The sequence below is a fragment of the Jaculus jaculus genome, chromosome 8 (assembly GCF_020740685.1).
Source record: "Jaculus jaculus isolate mJacJac1 chromosome 8, mJacJac1.mat.Y.cur, whole genome shotgun sequence".
In the NCBI taxonomy this organism is placed as follows: Eukaryota; Metazoa; Chordata; class Mammalia; order Rodentia; family Dipodidae; genus Jaculus; species Jaculus jaculus.
The window spans coordinates 61,970,878-61,988,976 of record NC_059109.1 but is presented as its reverse complement, the minus strand read 5'-3'; positions in this window follow the sequence as shown (position 1 = coordinate 61,988,976).

Here is an 18,099-nt window from a genome sequence, read left to right as displayed (position 1 = left end):
TCTTAGGCTGGCCTCAGACTCACAGTGAACCTTCTACCTCTGCCTCCCAAGTACTAGGATTAAAGGCATGTTCCACCACACTTGACTAAATTGTTCATTTTTAAAGATATGTAGAGAAACCTTGCTAAAAGAGCAATGACTGACTGGAATTTCCTATATAGTGAAATTTTTCTTGTGAGTAGATGAGGTTCATTTTCAGGCTCTGGGCACTGTCATGTAAAGGGACTGTGCTGACTCTGTACTAGCCTCACTCAGCACTTCTTCCTGTCTGGCAGCAGCCTCTTTCCTCAGCTCCGTACCTAATCCTGCTCTTACTCTGACGGAGCAAGCACAGTTGGCAAAGCAGTGGAGCATTTGACATGGGAGGTGTTCTGGATGTGTGTTCTTTTTTTTTTTTTTTTTTTCTTGTAACTCTACTTGCTAACGTTTTATTTCAGTTCTTCATCATTTGAATTATGGGCTCTTCTGCTCCCTAGCCATTTTAGTTAAATGTCACACACAGGAGGAAGTACTGACGTATACCATAATTCAAACTGCTGTTGTCCCAGAATCATCAGTGCACTTTCGAAAGTCAGAAGAATATACGTTCAGCCTCTGTAAGAAGTTTAGGAAGAGCCTAGGAGTTTTCAGTTGATTTTGAAGGCTGAAACTGCCCTGCTTCAAACTTTTCCTTGAATTTTAAATAGTCTCCTCTTTTATTGAAATATTTTATCCACTGCTGGGGACAGCTCGGCTGGAACGAGCTCCGCAGCTGCCCGCGCCGCGTCCTCCGCGTGCTCGTCCAGACCCGCCAGTCCAGGTCGCGGGCGCCCAGCACACGCGCCTCTTCTTGGACCGGGCCGCCAGGGCTGCGGGCAGCCGCGCTCACGCGGCGTGCGACTGGACGCCCGCCCGCCCGGTTCCCGTGCTGCGGTACGGTCACCTACCACACTCTGGTTGTGTGTTCTTACTTCTAGGTGTTTGTCACTGAGCTTGGGTCAAGCATGGAGTAATGAGGTAAGATCTAGGAGCCATATGGACAGCTTTCAGAAGAGATCACAATGTTTCTGTTACTCTGTTATCAGGTGTGTTCATGAGTGGCAGCAGTGATTGCCTGAGATAGTCTTGGCCTCTGAATTTGCCTGAGTAGATGTGTACGTGGTAGGGTGAGGGATAGGAGTATGATTTTAGATCTGCCAAAGCAACATGGCACAAAAGAACACTTTTGTTCTTTCTGAAGTCGCTAAATAAAAAGTAGGTAGCAGAGTTTCTACTGAAGTTTGTAGTGGAATGTTTATAATTAGTATATATATTTTTAAAAAATTTAATCTAGGGCTGGAGAGATGGCTTAGCAGTTAAGTGCTTGCCTGTGAAGCCTAAGGACCCCGGTTCGAGGCTCGATTCCCCAGGACCCACGTTAGCCAGATGCACAAGGGGGCGCACGCGTCTGGAGTTCGTTTGCAGCGGCTGGAAGCCCTGGCGCGCCCATTCTTTCTCTCTCCCCCTCTTTCTCTCTGTCTGTCGCTCTCAAATAAACAACCAAAAAAAAAATTTATTAAAAATAAATTTAATCTAAAAGAGTACATATTAAAGAACCTTAGAGAAGTATATATTCTACCTAAATTTGTTGAATGTTTCAAGTTTGAAGTCAGGCCTTAACTTTCTTGTACTATAGATAATATGATTGTAAGTAAGGAAATGGTAAATTCATTCACTTAGATAATGTATGCATACAGTTATTTTCAACTAGATTATTTTGCTGTAACATGTTATTTTCATCAGTGCAGTGCTAATCAAAACCTCTATACATACATTCCATTATGATAGCAGTACCCACTACTGCTTTCTGAAAGCTGTCAATCTCAAATCTCAAATCTCAAATGAAAGGCAATAAAAAGTGGAGGACTATCAAAGTAAGGAGAAATAGTGGAAATTAGAAGACCCATAAAGTTCTGCTCTTTTATTTTATTTTATTTTATTTTATTTTATTTTATTTTATTTTATTTTATTTATAAGAGAAAGAGGCAGAGAGAGGGTGGGAGAGAATAGGCATGCCAGGACCTCCAGCCACTACAAATGAACTCCAGATGCATGCACCCCCTTGTGCATCTGGCTTACATGGGTCCTGGAGAGTTGATCCTTTGGCTTTTCAGGCAAACGCCTTAACTACTGAGCCATTTCTCCAACCCTCAAGTTCTGCTCTTTTAATCAGCCAGCCACTAGCAACAAGGTTTGGCTTCTGAGAAAGACCCTGTGGCATGGGAGGCCTCTGTGTTGTGAAGTGTTGCAGGATGAAGCTGCTTGTTCTTCATCTTTGCTTTAGCCTTGTACTTCAAAGAGTGAAGTACTTTTGCCCTTTTGTTCCTGAACTTCCAGGCTTCTGTCTCAGGGGAGGATAGTGTGCTTTTAATTGTCCTTCTTCAGCTTTCTCTGGATTATTAGCTTTCATATTCTTCTGCTTCTCTGCTGAGGCTACCTTGACTTCATGCACATGGTACTCCCTCTAACCCTGGTCTGGCACTGTGATACTGAAGTCCTGCCCTTCGTAATTGTTAAACGCTTGTATTCCTGTTTATATTTTTACCACAAATACCTCAGTGTTTAAAGTTCATTAGCAACAGTCATGACAGAATTACAGGATACTACTTTGGGTAATATCTGTGAAGAGAAAAAGCCTAAAGGATATAGAAAAAGGAAAAGGAAACAGATGTAGAGTGTCTTTATGACTAAATGTCAGTGTTTGTCTTAGTAGTAAGAAGTCCACTAATTTTTAAATTTTTATTTATTTGTTTATTTGACAGAAAGAGGGAGAGAGAGAAAGAGAGAGGGAAAGAGTGGGAGCACCAGGGCCTCCAGCCACTGCAGACGAACTCCAGATACATGTGCCACTTTGTGCATCTGGATAATGTGGGTCCTGGGGAACTGAACCTGGGTCCTTTGGCTTTGCAGGCAAACACCTTAACCGCTAAGCCATCCCTCCAGCCCAGAAGTCTATTACTAAAAAGACAAAGCAGGGTATGGTGACACACACCTTTAGGGAGGCAGAGGTAGGAGCAGGATTGCTGTGAGTTTAAGGCCAGCATGAACTACAGAATGAGTTCCAGGTCAGCCTGGACTAGAGTGAAACCTTACCTTGAAAAAACTTAAAAAAAAAAAGATGCGCTGAAGTCATGTCTGGTAGTTCCTTAAGCCCCTGGGGATCTACCTGCTGACTGCTACAGGCAGATCCACTAGGCAGACTAGAGTGAGTGGTAACAGAGAAAATGTATGTGGGAGAGTGTCTCCACATGGGAAAATATCAGATGACAGATAGATGAGGCATTATACCTGGCAAGAAAAGTTTTTTTTAACTTTTTTTTATTGACAACATCCATAATTATAGACAATAAATCATGATAATCCTGTCTCCCACTTTCCCCTTCACAAATCCAATCTTCATCATATCCCCTCCCCCTCTCTCTTAGTCTCTCTTATTTTTTTTTTATTTTTTTTAATTTTTATGTATTTGAGAGTGACAGACAGAGGCAGAGAGAGAGGCAGATAGAGATAATGGGTGTGCCAGGGCTTCCAGCCACTGCAAACGAACTCCAGATGTGTGCGGCCCCTTGTGCATCTGGCTAACATGTGTCCTGGGGAATCGAGCCTTGAACCAGGGTCCTTAGGCTTCACAGGCTTAACCGCTAAGCCATCTCTTCAGCCCCCTAGTCTCTCTTATTTTGATGTCATCATGTTTTCCTCCTATTATGAAGGTCTTGTGTAGGTAGTATCAGGCATTGTGAGGTCATGGATATCGAGGCCAATATGTGTCTGAATGACTGCATTATGTTTCCTTTGGCTCTTATATTCTTTGTGCCACCTCTTCTACAATGGACTCTGAGTCTTAGAAGATGTGATTGAGATGTTTCAATGCTGAACACTCCTTGGTCCCTTGTGAGTCATCCCAGAGGCCACCACCATCTGAAAAGAGAAGCTTTTCTAACCGAAAGTGAGAGTATCATTAATATATGGGTATGAATGTTAAGAAAAATGCATATAGGGCAGTTTGGTGAACATAAGATATTCATTTAGCAGAACAATATTTACAAACCCACATTTCTGTAAATAGAGAATCAGGTGTTATGTTAAATAATAGCTTCAGCCAAGGGACAGCCAATGGGAAAATATACAAACAGCATTTGTCAGAACCCAATCATAGGTTTTAAATAAATATCTCCTGCCTTTGAGCCATTTTGTAGACATTAATAAAGCAAAACTGTTTTTAAGAAAACTTTATTGTTGTACACTTAGAATTAGACATGGAATTGATTTGAGTATTAGAATTTTGACCTTCAAATTTAATATCCAATTTGGTAATAACCATGTCCTTTGTCTTTCAGTTTGACTCACTACACTTTTACAGTATACTTTAACCTTTTAATTCATTTATGTCTGAATTTCCATTTGGGACAGTCTTTTCATTGTAAAGTCCTTTTTCATCTGAAAGCATGTCCTTTCCTTTTCTTCATTTTATTTTATTATTATTTTTGGTGGTGGTATTGTTTTGAAGCAGGGTCTCACTTTAGCCCAGACTGACCTGGACTTCAGTCTGTAGCCCAGGCTATCCTCAAACTCATAGTGATTCTCCCTACCTCAACTTCCTAAGTGCTGGTATTAAAAGTGTGTGCCACCAAGTCTGGCTTCGTTTTCTTTCTGTGTATGTATGTATGTATATACGTACATGTAGTAGACAACCTCAGGTCACTGGGATGAACTTCTATACCAGGCACAGTTATGGAGGAAGGGATATTTATTGAAGCTTATAGATCCAAGGGAAGTTCCATAATGGCAGAAGAAGCTGGCCTGCTTTCACAGTTCCAAACTGAGAGAGAGAAAGCTCAAGCCACCACCAGCGCCATGAACAAGCACACTTTAGGAGCACTACGCCTTTCAGACATGTTGCATATCTTTAGACAAATTCCAAATCCACCCCCAAACCTTAGGGCTGGATCCTAAGATCCACCCTCAGTGACACCTTCTCCAGCCAGGTGGCTGCAGATCTAAATTACAAACTTTTAATAAAATCCTGGCTATATTGGGGGCCATCCATTTAAGTTACCATGGTATATATTTATGTATGTGACTGTCATTGCATCCCTGGGATGAAACTAACTTGGTCATGATGTATCATTTTTTTTTTTGCTTTATTAAGAATTTTAATACATGAATATAATATAATTCTATCATAATACCTCACATTACCTCTTTTGTTCTTATCTTCCACTCTCATTCCACTGACTCCTCTCTTTCCAAGTAGTCTCTCTCTCTTTTAAAAAAAAAAAAAAAAAAAAAATATATATATATATATATATATATATATATATATATATATGTAGGTTACAGTCTCATATAACCTCTCCTTGGTCCCCATTTCCTTGAGGATCTTCAGTGAGGTTGTTCACTGCGGTGGGATAATTAGGGCCTTTGTCAGTCTCTGAAGGAGGGGGAAATTTCTACCCACTCTATGGCTCTACGAGTCCCTGTTCTGCAACAATCCCTGAGCCTTGGTATATCTTTTAGTTCAGTGTTGAGTTACTTGTACCTCTGGATTTCTGCTTTGATGAGTTTTGCTGAGTCACACTGCCATAGTTTCCCTGGAGCTGGTTGTCAGGCTAGCCATGGGAGCAATACTTGTTGTCATTTCCTTTGCAATTTCTCCTGGGCCTTGTCAGATATGGTAGAAGTGGCATGTTTCATAGTAGGCAGTTGGCTGTCTTTTCTTGTTGTATTCATGGGTCCTGTATCTCCACAGAATTCAACCAAGACTGAGAACAGCCTTGATTAAGGGGGATATGCATAGTTATTTGAGAGACTTTTTGATGTGTATCCTCACTTTTCCTTATTCAGAGAGCAATGGGGGCTTCTCTCTGAAGTCTACGAATTTCCTGGCCATGGGATTCTGACTTTGTTCCCAGTACCAGGTATGAGTTCTCTCCCACTGAGCAAGCCTCATGTCCAATCAGAGAGCAGTTGGTTACCCACATAGGCTGTGTGCCACTATAGCACAGGTGTGTACTTCTTGCCTGGGTGGTTGATTGCATAGCTTGCAGGCTCCCCTGCTTATTCACACTGCTGGTGACCATTTTCTAGCAACTCCCTTAATAGTTTCCAATGCTGTGTGGGCTTTCCAGAGAAAGCTGCCTTCCCTCTCAGTTCCAGCATGGTTCTCAGTATCTTGTGACAGTAGCCTGTGGTGTCTTAAGCAGCAGGCTCTTAACTTTTAGTTATGGTGGGTAAGTGCTCTGGCAATAACCTACAATGTTATGGGAATCTCAGGATCTCCCTGACCAACAGCTCACTGGGAGATGAATCCTTTCATCAGTCCATGGCCTTAGCCTCCTAGCATTGATCACTGGTCCTTAACCATATTGCCATACTCCAGATATCTAGTTGGCATAACCCAGCTCTGCTGATTCACTTGATCCTCGGATGGCATTGTTGTTTTCGTGACTAACACCTGACCATACCAATCTAGGTTCATGTTGATGAGCCCTAATGTATCTTGGGGACCACCTGGCCTGAACAATTTTATCCTATCCATCTAGCTTTATGACCCTGGACTTACCAACATACTAGACTGACTTGGCCTTATCCCAACTGCTTGGCCATATGCTCTTTGCTTAGGCACCAGGATATAATTGTAGGGTAAGGCCTGAGGCACTAGAATCACTTCTAGGCTTTACTCATCTGGTTTCACCTGTTCTCATCCTCTTGGCCTAATTCCTTTTCTTCCTGATCTTACCTCCTTGTCTATTACCTTGGTCTTTCCTACCCCTAGCTATAAGCAAGGCCTCACTCTAAGGTATTTCACCTTTGGCTTTACCTATTGCATTAGGACTTAATATGGTTTTATTCCCCCCACACACACATTTTCCCCACAGGCTTTTGATCATGGCTATACCTATATTTTGTTTACCTCTGACCTTACCCACATGTCCTCAATTTTATAAGTAATTCACTTGACTTTACCCACTTGCCTTGCCCTCCATTTACCCAGCTAATCTCATCTATCTAAGCATACCCAGTGGCCCAAACTGTTGGATTACCCACCTAGTTTCATCAGTTGGCTATACCTGCATGACCCACCAACCAGGTCCTATGACCTTGATATAATTTCATTAGTCAACTTTATCTTACCACTGTGGGCTGAATCAAGTCAGATGTCATGGTGCAACATGCCTGTAATCCCAGCATTTGGGAATAAGAGGCAGGAGTTCAAGGCCATTGTGGGCTACATAAAAGTTTGAGACTAGCCTGTGGTAACATGTGACAGATTATCTAAAAAAATAAATAAAACCATCCAATCCTTCACCCCTTATAAAAACAATCCACTGTGGGATGAAGCCTTGTAACTTTACCTTACTGACCTCAACCCTCATAGCTTTAACATGTGGTTTTCCTCAGCTGGCATATCCCTGTGATGTGAACCTCTTCAGCAGTCCTTAGTCACCGGCCTCAATTTCATCTTATGGCAGTACACCTGGTGATACATCCATTATCCACCAGCCCTTTCCCTTACCCATACAGTATACTTTATCTACTCTGCCTTAATCACCTGATTGTAATCACATGCCCTAATTACCTGGAATTACTTACCTGACCTTACTACCTGTCTTACTAGCTTGTGTGACTTACCTGGCCATACCCCGTTGCTCATTCACTTTGTTTTATACGAAAACCCAACTCATCTAAGCACCTCTACTTAGCATTATCCTTGTGGCCTTAGTCTCTGTACTTAAGCACCTTGCCTGTTAACCCCCATGGGATTAAATTTATGTTGGAACCAATTTAGGATTACAAACTGTTTTTTCCATGTACAGTTATCCATATTGAGCCCTGATGCCCTGTAGGATTGGGCTCTTCCAACTGTACTAGGCTAGCCTTATTCATATGACTTACCTAACTGACTTTTCTACCTTGCTGTTGGCACGAGGACAAATCATGTCTTTAGACCTCTGGCCTTAGCTATACGGCCTTTCACATTCTCAATCCTTTACATAGGAATCTGGTGTTACCTAATCCTGATCCATTAGCTAGCCCTACTGACCATGCCCAGTTAGCTTTGAGGTCTTTTCTTCCTAGTATTCTGCCCCTAACATTTTTCTCCTGACCCTCCCCCCCCCCCACCAGCCTTATTCTCTGGCTCTATTATTCTGGACTCTGAAGCATTCATCTTTCTGTTATCATTTAATCTTACTGTGTTACCTACTTTGCCTGATCCACTAGCCTCACCCTCCTTGCCTGACAGCTCTGGCATAACCCACCTAGGTTTTTGTCCTTGACTATATAACCTATCTTAATATCACTACTCAAATTTATGGTGTTTACCTCCTGGCATTATCCTTATGGCATTATCCACATGGGTATCTGTTCATTTTCGCATTGGCCTTTCCTCAGTCAGATGGCCTTAGCTACCTGGTATTAATTACTCAGCTTTAACCACATCACCATACTCTTTAGATATCCATATAGCCTTCCCCAACTGTGGTTGACTTAAGTTACCCAGGTGGTATTGCCTTCCTGAATTATATATTTGGCTACAATAAACACAGCCTTACATCAAAATATATCTGACCTCACCTCTGTTGCCTAGTCTGCCTAGCTTTATGGCTGTGTCCTTATCCCATTCTTTTATGCTTCTGGCTTCGCCCACATGCTATATTCACTTGGCCTTATCACATGGCATATGTAGTTGCATGTGTGCATTGCCTCAGACACCTGGGCTTAATCGACTGGAGGCACTAGAGTTACTTCTAGGTCTACCCATCTGACCATACTTAACTGTCCTGTCTACTTGTCTTTTTCTGTGTGTGTGAGACTCTGTCTTACAATGTACCCCAGGCTGGCTTTGAAGTAGCAGTAATACTTTTACGTCAACTTTCCAGGTTCTTAAAGGTATGAGCAACTACGTCCAGGCTATCCCCTGGTCTTAGCGTTACTACTTTTATGCAAGTCTTTCATTTGCTCACTCCTATAATGCCTGGCCCTTGTGTTTTATGTGTTCCTAGTGTGGTAGGACACCTTGGTTTTGTCCTCTCATCCCTACCTTACACTTTTGCTTATGGCTATATCCATGTTTGCTTTATTTATTTATTTTTGATTTATTGGGGGGTTGCTCAGAGAGAGGGAATGAGTGCACCAGGGCCTTCAGCCACTGCAAACAAACACCAGACATGTGCACCCCCTTGTACACATGTATGACATTGTGTGCTTGTGTCACTGTGCATCTGGCTTACATGGGATCTGGAGATTTGAATAGGAGTTCTTAGGCTTTGCAGGGAAGCAACTTAACCACTAAGCCATCTCTCTAGCCCATACCCATGTTTTCACTAATCACTGTCCTCACCCCTAGGTCCTAAGTTTGTTTTATGGGTTTTTTTGTTTGTTTGGTTCTTGGTGTTTTGAGGTAGGGTCTTACTCTAGCTCAGGCTGACCTGGAATTCACTATGTAGTCTTAGCGTGGCTTCAAACTCATGGTGATTCTTCCTACCTCTGGCTCCTGAGTGCTGGGATTAAAGGCATGCACCACCACGCCCAGCTAAGACCCTAAATTTTAGATAATTCACCTGACCTTATCTACCTCCCTCACTCTTTGATTACCCACCTAATCTAGCTAACCATATCCACTTGACCAAAATTCCTGGGTTACCCACCTGGCTTTGTTCAATTGACCATACTCACATGTCCCTATAACCAGGCCACAAGGCTTTGTGTCCTTGGCCTTATTTTGCTTGCCCCTTACTCCACAGCCTCTTGACTTAACTTCAGCTTGCATGGTCTTAGACCTATACCAACACTCACCTATGTGAATATATCACCTGGTCTGCTCCTTGTGATTGTAGCCTCTACAGAATTTCTTCATTACTGTCCCAGTTAACTTCTCTTTGCTGGGACAAACACACACCCAACCACAAGTAGCTTATTATTTTAGGCTTACAGATTCCAGGGGAAGCTTCATCATGGCAGAGGAAACTGGTTCACTTCATACATCTAAAGCACAGAAAGTGAAAGAAAAGCCAGAGGTCAGACTGACTGTGTACATTAGGACAGGACTCGGGATCCGACCCTAGTAACACACCTCTTCCAGCAGGGGTCTGTCTGCTGAGTGTTTCACCTGCTGAGGGCTAAGTAACAAAGTCATCATAAACACATGAGACTATGGGGATAGTTTAGAGTCAAACCACCACAATGGCCTATACTTACCAATCCTTACCCACTGGCCTTACCCATTAGCCCTTGACCTTCTTTATCAGCCAAGTGGCTGACTATAACCACCATGCTGCCCCTTAGTCCTATTTCTCTGGTATTACCAACCTGGCCATCCCCCTTTGGGAGTAAGTCCCTCAGCTCACCTGTCTCCTCTCATTCCATATGACTATAACCTTATTTTATTACCTATTTGGCCTATCTCATTTGTCCTCACCCACTGGCATCAACCACCCGTCCTTAACTGGATGGTGTTACTATGTCTGTCTGGACTTAGCCACATGGCCTACTTTATCCAGTTCCCTCAACTATCTGATTATAATCACGTGATATTACCCACCTAGCTTTACCTCCTGGTTTGCAGTTTGACTTACCTATCTGGCCTTAGCAAAAAAAAACTTCTTTACAAAAACATTTTATTGACAATTTTAATCCATATATATAATGTAACTTGATCACAGTCCCCTCCTACATACAAAAGGAGGAACTGAATTCTAGATCTCGGCATGTGTGTAAAATCAAATTACCAGTCTTTTCATGAGAAAATTCCCTGTATTCCTTGTGAAAAACTATTATGATTGAAGGGATTATTCTTGAGGCAAATGTCACATGCATCTAATATTTAGTTTTTTAGAAGTTTTTCCCAATTAATAGCCTAATAGCTAGTTGATAGGTAGTTTCTCTCCCCAAATGGGAAGTTTGTTGAAGAGCTTTATGAACCTTCCATTGGCAGGTATAATTTGCCTTGTCTGATTGTAGCCATCCTGAGATGAATAGAGTATATCCCTTCAAGAGAATTCATTCTTTTTCTGCTGGAGAATGTAGAGATTTTGTTCCTTTAAGGGTTTTTTCCCACATCAGGGGCGCTCCTATGACTCCAGCTAGTGGTTGTGGGCAACTACCTTTGCCTTTGCATCTGCATCTTCATCTGCAGATTTGTGGTCTCCTTTTGGTGACCCTTTATATGAATGAGTGCCACCTATTAGGGTAAGAAAACTGAGGACAACAGCCTACCCATTTCCTGTTGATATTTAATTGAAGGGCCATTAACAGTAAGGAGTTATCTCTCCTTCCCAAATGGCTTCATGTACATGCAGAACCAGGATGTGATACCCAAAGTCTCTAAATATTAGCTCTTTTTCCTTTGCTTAGTTTTAATGCTCTGCTTGGGGCACTTAGTTTAGCTAGCTGGGCCCTCATGGCAGAGGGGAAAGGCTTACTTTTGTAAGTGTCATATAAAGTGAGAATCCCATGCCTGTTTTTCGAACCCCATGTTCCACAAAGGAACTCCTACCCATAAAGAGTCCAGTCCAGGTTTTCAGGGTAGGACCTTAAGGTATTAGGTATGGCTCTTAAGACTCTCAGAGTATCTACAAAGATGTTCTTAGGGGTTGAGTTTCCCTGCTATAGGAGTATTCAAGCAGGCTGAGTGGAATAAAATACAGGTAGATTCTAAAATTTAACTAAACACTGTACACATTCAATCAAAAACAGCCCCGAGTATGTATGCAAGAGTAGTTATTATAATGACCAGATCCTCTATCAACAAAGAGGTTTAGATTTCTGGTCTGTTGAGGGATCCAAGTCAGCTTGTGACCAAGTGGGACCCTTCCCTGGTGCAATCCCAGTTACCTTGGGTGATTTTGGTCTCAGTCAAGTTGCTGCCTGGGTCATCGGGCTGCTGTTCTGATTTCTGGAGCTGGGCACTTGCTTTTCCTACGGGGCAAACCGAGCCACTGCTGCTGCCTCTGCTGCTGCCGTAGCTGCCACCACCGGAGCCACCACTGCTGCTGAAGCTGCCGCTGCCGTGTCCACCGCTGCTGCTCCCCCCGAAGCCGCCGCTGCGGGATCTGCCGCCGCTGCCGCTCCTGGGGCCGCTGCTGCTGGGGCCGCTGGTACCGGTGCTGGAGCCGCTGAAGTTGCTGCCGAACTCGGCTCCTGCTTGGCTCCCGCTGTCAGCCCAAGTTGGCGTGGCCGGGTCCCGGGCCGCTGCTGTGTTCGCTGGAGCTGGGCTCAGGCGGTGGGGGAGGGGAGGGAGCCGCGGCTGCTCTGGTTGTCTCGCTGCTCCACGTGTTCTTCTACCTCGCGGTCTGCTCCTCCGCTGCTCGCTGCCGCTCTCCCCTCACGTGTCCCGAGTTGCAGAGAGCGCGGTGTGAGTGGAAAATCCCGCACCTGGCTTTTCCTGCGGCTTGAGCCGAGTCTGGCGGTTTTCTGCTGCGCCGCGGCCGTGGCGGTTGGCCAAGCTGCCGGAGCCGCTTTTCCCGCCTGTGCGGGCTCTGGATGCTCTATAACTCTTCTACTTCTCCACTGCTGCTTCAATTTCCTATACACCTCAGTTTTTAGTAAAAGTGTGTATTTTGCTGAGTTTTTTGGGTCTTTTTCCCCCCTAGGCTGCTTTGGCGTGGTACCTACGCCACCATCTTGACCGGAAGTCCCCCAGTCCAGGTTTTCTAGAGGAACTTCTTTTAAGATTTTCCCTAGTTGTGTAAGTTTGACCTGCTATGTTTGATGATCTTACCTTGTCAGTAGCTTCAAGTAAGAAAGTAGCAGGATTTAAGTTGCTGGTCCCTCTAGCAAGATTGCCTGATATCTTAAAAGATGGGTGCCAGTGAGCCAAAGACTTCCGTAAAAGCAGGGGAGTGTATACAGTCAAGTCATTCCCCAGAGCAAGCTTTATGGCCTTACGAATTAAGGAAGCCACAGTGACTATAGCTCCAAGGAATGCTGGCCATACCTTGGTGACCAAATCTTTTGCCTAGGTATGTGGGTGATTCTTCTGAGTGCTATTAATATCCCTAGAGCAATTCACAGATTGAATTCTTGTCTTTTGGGCAGGCTCAAAGCTGATACTCTTAACAGTACCTGTTTGAACTGACTGAAAGCTAATTTGTGCTCAGGTTCTCAGATGAGAAACTTCCTGAACTTCATCTTTCTTTTTTTTTTTTTTTAATTTTTATTAGCATTTTCCATGATTATAAAAAAATCCCATGGTAATTCCCTCCCTCCCCCCCACACACACTTTCCCCTTTGAAATTCCATTCTCCATCATATTACCTCCCCATCACAATCATTGTATCATCTTTCTTTTAATAGCTGGCATAATGGTTTGGCAGGTTATCCATGACCTGGTAGCCTGCAAAAGCTGGTAAGTGTTGTGTGTATTATTGTAAAACAAAAATAAAGACTCTAGAGCTGGAGAGATTGGTCAGTGGTCAAGGCACTTGCCTATAAAGCCTAAGGACTCTGGTTCAGTTCCCCTATGACTCACATAAAGCCAGATGCACAAGGTGACATATGCATTTGGATTTTTTTCCTTGAAGTGGCTAGAGACCTTGGTGCACCCATTCTTTCCAGTTTCCTCTCTCAAATAAATAAATAAAATATTTTGAATGCCAGTAAATTTTAAACTTGAGTTTTTCCAATTTTAATCTTATATACTTGAGTCCCATATCTTTAGCCAAGCACATCAGTCCATTACAAATTTAACCTTGATCAAACTGGGCATAGGCAGCAGAATGCAGCCAGCTCTTATGCCAGTAGTCCAATTAAAAAAAAAAAAAAAATTTTTCCTGTGGTCTGTCTTTCCCCTTAGAAAATTCATAAGCCAAGCCTCCAAATACAGTTTCTCTGCACGTAGCATTTTCAAACTCTTGTCAGAATTGTCCATAATACTTGGCTTACTACTCCAGAAGGTGTCTTTAATTGCAAGCACCAAGTTTCTCATTCCTCCAGCAGACAAGTTCCAAAAGATCAAAACCACATGGTCAGATTCATCTCAGCAACTCCCCACACTCAGGTACCAGTTCTGAGTAGACAGCTTCACATTGCTGGGTTGAACCTCCAGACCAGACAGAGTTATGAGCAGAAGGGAATTTATTTAAAGCTTACAGATCTAGGGGAAGTTCCATAATGGCAAAAGAAGTTGAGCTCCTTTACCAAATTCACACACAGAGAGAAAAGCAACCACCACCAGCACAAGCAAACACATTTCAGGAACTCCAGGCAGAACTAGGCACTTTATGTATCTTTAGACTGCAATTCCAGGTTGGCCCCCACACCTTAGGGTTGGATCCTAGGTTCTGCCCACAGTGACACCAAGTTATAGGCTTTAACAAAACTCCTAAATCTGTTGGGGGGACTGCCACAATGTGCATCTGTGGCTTGTGCCAGGGAGCCCAAGAGTTAGTTGAAGACTTCAGCAAGGTTAGGATTCCCTGCTTCTGGGTGTTTTCTAACATAGAAATCACAGGCAAAATCTTACCTCAGGATGCTAGAATAAGCTTGAGGGGATGAGGTGGGACTGGGATGATGGACAGCTTCCTTGCAGGGATCCTAAGAGTAGGTGCTTAGCCCATGCACAGCCCACAGCTCTCCTCCCCACCTCATCCACAGGTGGGATCTGCAGGGATCTCAAATATCACTCCTTGGCTGTCTGCAGGATTTTCTGCTGTGACAACTGGAATACATTGGCCATTCTCAAGAGGTCCACAATGTTAGTAGGCCTGACTATATTAAGGCTGACATTGTTGTAGGCCAAAGAAGCCCAGTCATAACTAAGAAATGAGGCTGGAAACAAACTCCTGGGCAGACAGGCAGTAACTATCTGACTAATTGGACCATTGTGGCAATAGTGCTATGCTTACACTTGTGTGGTCCACTTAGGTGAGGGAGGCTTCCATCAAGTGACAGGCCACCAAATGACACCAGTAGTGTCAGCCTTCCCAGTCTGATCCTACACAGGTAGTCCCAATGCACCTCATAAGCAATGGGGAGACCATATCATCTTTGGCCAACAAAGCAGATTTTTTTTTTTAAAAGAAAATCTGGAAGAGTGGCTGTGAGCAGGGTCATGCTACACCCATTGTGAGTTGGGGGCCAAGCAACAAGGTTAGAGCTATCTCTGGGCAGCTGCCTGGGAGGGCAAGGCCAGCACAAGAGAGACTAGGAGGTGGGGTGGGCTGCATGCCATTGTGAGTCTGGGTTGAGCTGACTGTCAGTGTCCAGACAGGGAACAGGAATATCTGGTAACTACTCAGCAGAGGGTATCAGTTTGTCCTCCACAACCTGCTCAGCTGGGGTACAGTGGGATAACAGGGGCAAGTACTGCTAGGAGAGTAGGCTCAAGAGATTCCAGACCTCCAACCACAGCTCTAGTATCAGCCACCAGTCCAGAGCTGCTGGTGCACTTACAACCTCTACAAGCTTCACATCTGTGAATACAACGCCATCCCACTCCAAGCCAGTTCAGATCCAAAACAGTACACTCACTGAAGATTCTACAAGGGTAAATAAGACTTTTACCACAGAGCTGGGTAGACCACAATAAAAAACAACAAACTGAGAGACCTCCACCAAGATTTCCTAGTTTCATCATGTAAGTCTCCAATGAAAACATAGAGAAGACAACAGAAATAGAACCCCAAAATGAACACACAATAAGCTATGTGACCCTGATGAAGTGAATCACTGAACTGGAGGGAAAGCATCAAAAACAGCAATTGTATAAATGAAATGCACACAGATTTCGTCACTAGGCTTAACTTAATGAAGGCAACCCAGAGAGACCTCAAAAGAGAGATAAATGAATTGAAAGTGAGTCACCAAATAGAGGATCTCAATAACCATCTGAATAACCTTAATGAAGGCATGATCAAATGTAAGAATGAACTCTAGGAAGCATCAAGAAAATCAGATCCTGACCTGAAATTGAACCCCAAAACAGAGATGGACATGATGCTGAAAAAAACAACTAATAACAAAAGTCAAATAGAGTTTTCAAAAGCCTGTATAGAAGCCTTCAACAACAGAGTCAAACATGTGGAGGACAGATACTCCATCCTGTAAAATAAACCACATGAAATTTATTGGGAGTCTAAAAACTGACAAGTTAAATCATTTGAGCAGAATATGAGGGAAGTGTGGCATACCCTAAAATGACCAAACATCCAGATAATGGATATGCCAGAAGGGGAAGAATTTCAGACCAAAGACATGCTGAACATATTCAACAAAATTATTGAAGACAAATCTCCTGCATTCAAAAGAAAGACCCATTCAGATAAAAGAAGCTCACAACACCAAACAGACTGCACCAAAGAAGAAACTCTCTCTCTCCAAGGCACATCCTAGTTAAAGCCCTAAACAATGAAAACAAAGAGAGAATGCTAAAAGCAGCAAGAAAGAAACAGCTCATGACATGCAAAGGGAAATCTGATCAGAATTACCCCACATTTCACAATGAAACCCTGAAAGGCAGAAGGGCCTAGAATGGAGCACTTCAAAGTCTAAAACACTATGGCTTCCAACCCAAACTACTCTACCCAGTGAAAGTGTCACTCTTAATATATGGTGAAAGGAAAATCTTCCAAGAAAGAAAAGCAAGCTTTATGAGTAGATGAACAGAAAGCCAAACCTCCCAAAAATACTTCAGGGAATATTCACAGAGAAAAGTCAAACAACCAACTTCAAGAGGAGGAAGAAAATACCTAAAACTAGGACAGGCATGAAATGTACAAATTCCCAAGAAAGCACTAAACTCTATAAAGTACCCCATCATGGCAGGGATTAAATAAAACGTCACAATTATAACCTTAAATATTAGTGGTCTTAACTCACCCATCAAAAAACACAAATTAATAGGGTGGATCAGAAAAATGGACTCTTAAATCTTCTATCTTCAAGAAACTCATCTCACCACTAAAGATAGACACCTCCTCAGGGTGAAAGAACAAAACATGATATTCCAAGCAAATGGAAATGAGAAATAAGCAGATATGCCTATCTTATTACCTGACAAAATAGACTTCAGACCAAAAGTAATCAAAAAGAACAAAGAAGGCCACTTTTTACTCATCAAGGAAATGATCCAACAAGAGGACATCACAATCACAAATTTGTATGCACCAAACTCAGGTATACCAAATTTCATAAAGCAAAACCTGGTCAACAACAAACCAGAAATAAATTCCAATGTCATCATGGTAGGGGACTTTAATACCGTACTATCAGCAATAGATCATCCAAGCAGAAAATCAACAGGAAAATAATAGAGCTTAACAACACCCTAGATCAACTATATCTAACAGATCTCTACAGAATATACATTCTTCTCAGCAGCCCTTGGAATCTTCTCCATAAGTCATATATTTAGGCATAAAGCATGCCTTCATAAATTCAGGAAAATTGATGTTACTCCCTGCATCATATCAGAGCACAATGTATTAAAGCTAGAAATTAACAAGAGAAACAGCAGAAATTCTCCAGCTCTTGGAGACTGAATGACACACTGTTAAATAATGAATGGGCTGTGAAAGAAACCAAAAAGGAAATTGTAAAATTTCTAGAACTAAATGATATGAAAACACAACTTACCAAAACTTATGGGACACAATGAAGGCAGTCCTAAGGAGAAAATTCATAGCACTAAATGCCTTCATAACAAAGACAGAGCAATCTCAAATTAATAACCTGGTGATCCACCTAAAGGCATTGGGAAAAAACAAGAACAATCCAACCCTAAGAGTTCCAGATGGAAAGCAATAATTAAGACCAGTGCAGAAATTAAGGAATTTGAAACTAAGAAAATAATAAATTGACAAAACAAAGAGCTGGTTCTTCGAAAAAAACCAAACAAGATTTATTATCCCGTGACCAATTTGATCATATAAAAAAGAGAAGTCTCAAATTAATAAAATTATAAATGAAAAGGGAGAGGTCATGACAAACACCATTGAAATTAGAATAATCATCAGGACACACTTCCAACAAACCTCTAGTCTACAAAATTGGATAACCTGGAAGAAATGGATGAATTAATAGACACATACCATCTACCAAATTGGAATTCAGAGCAGATTAATCTAAACAAAACTATTACAC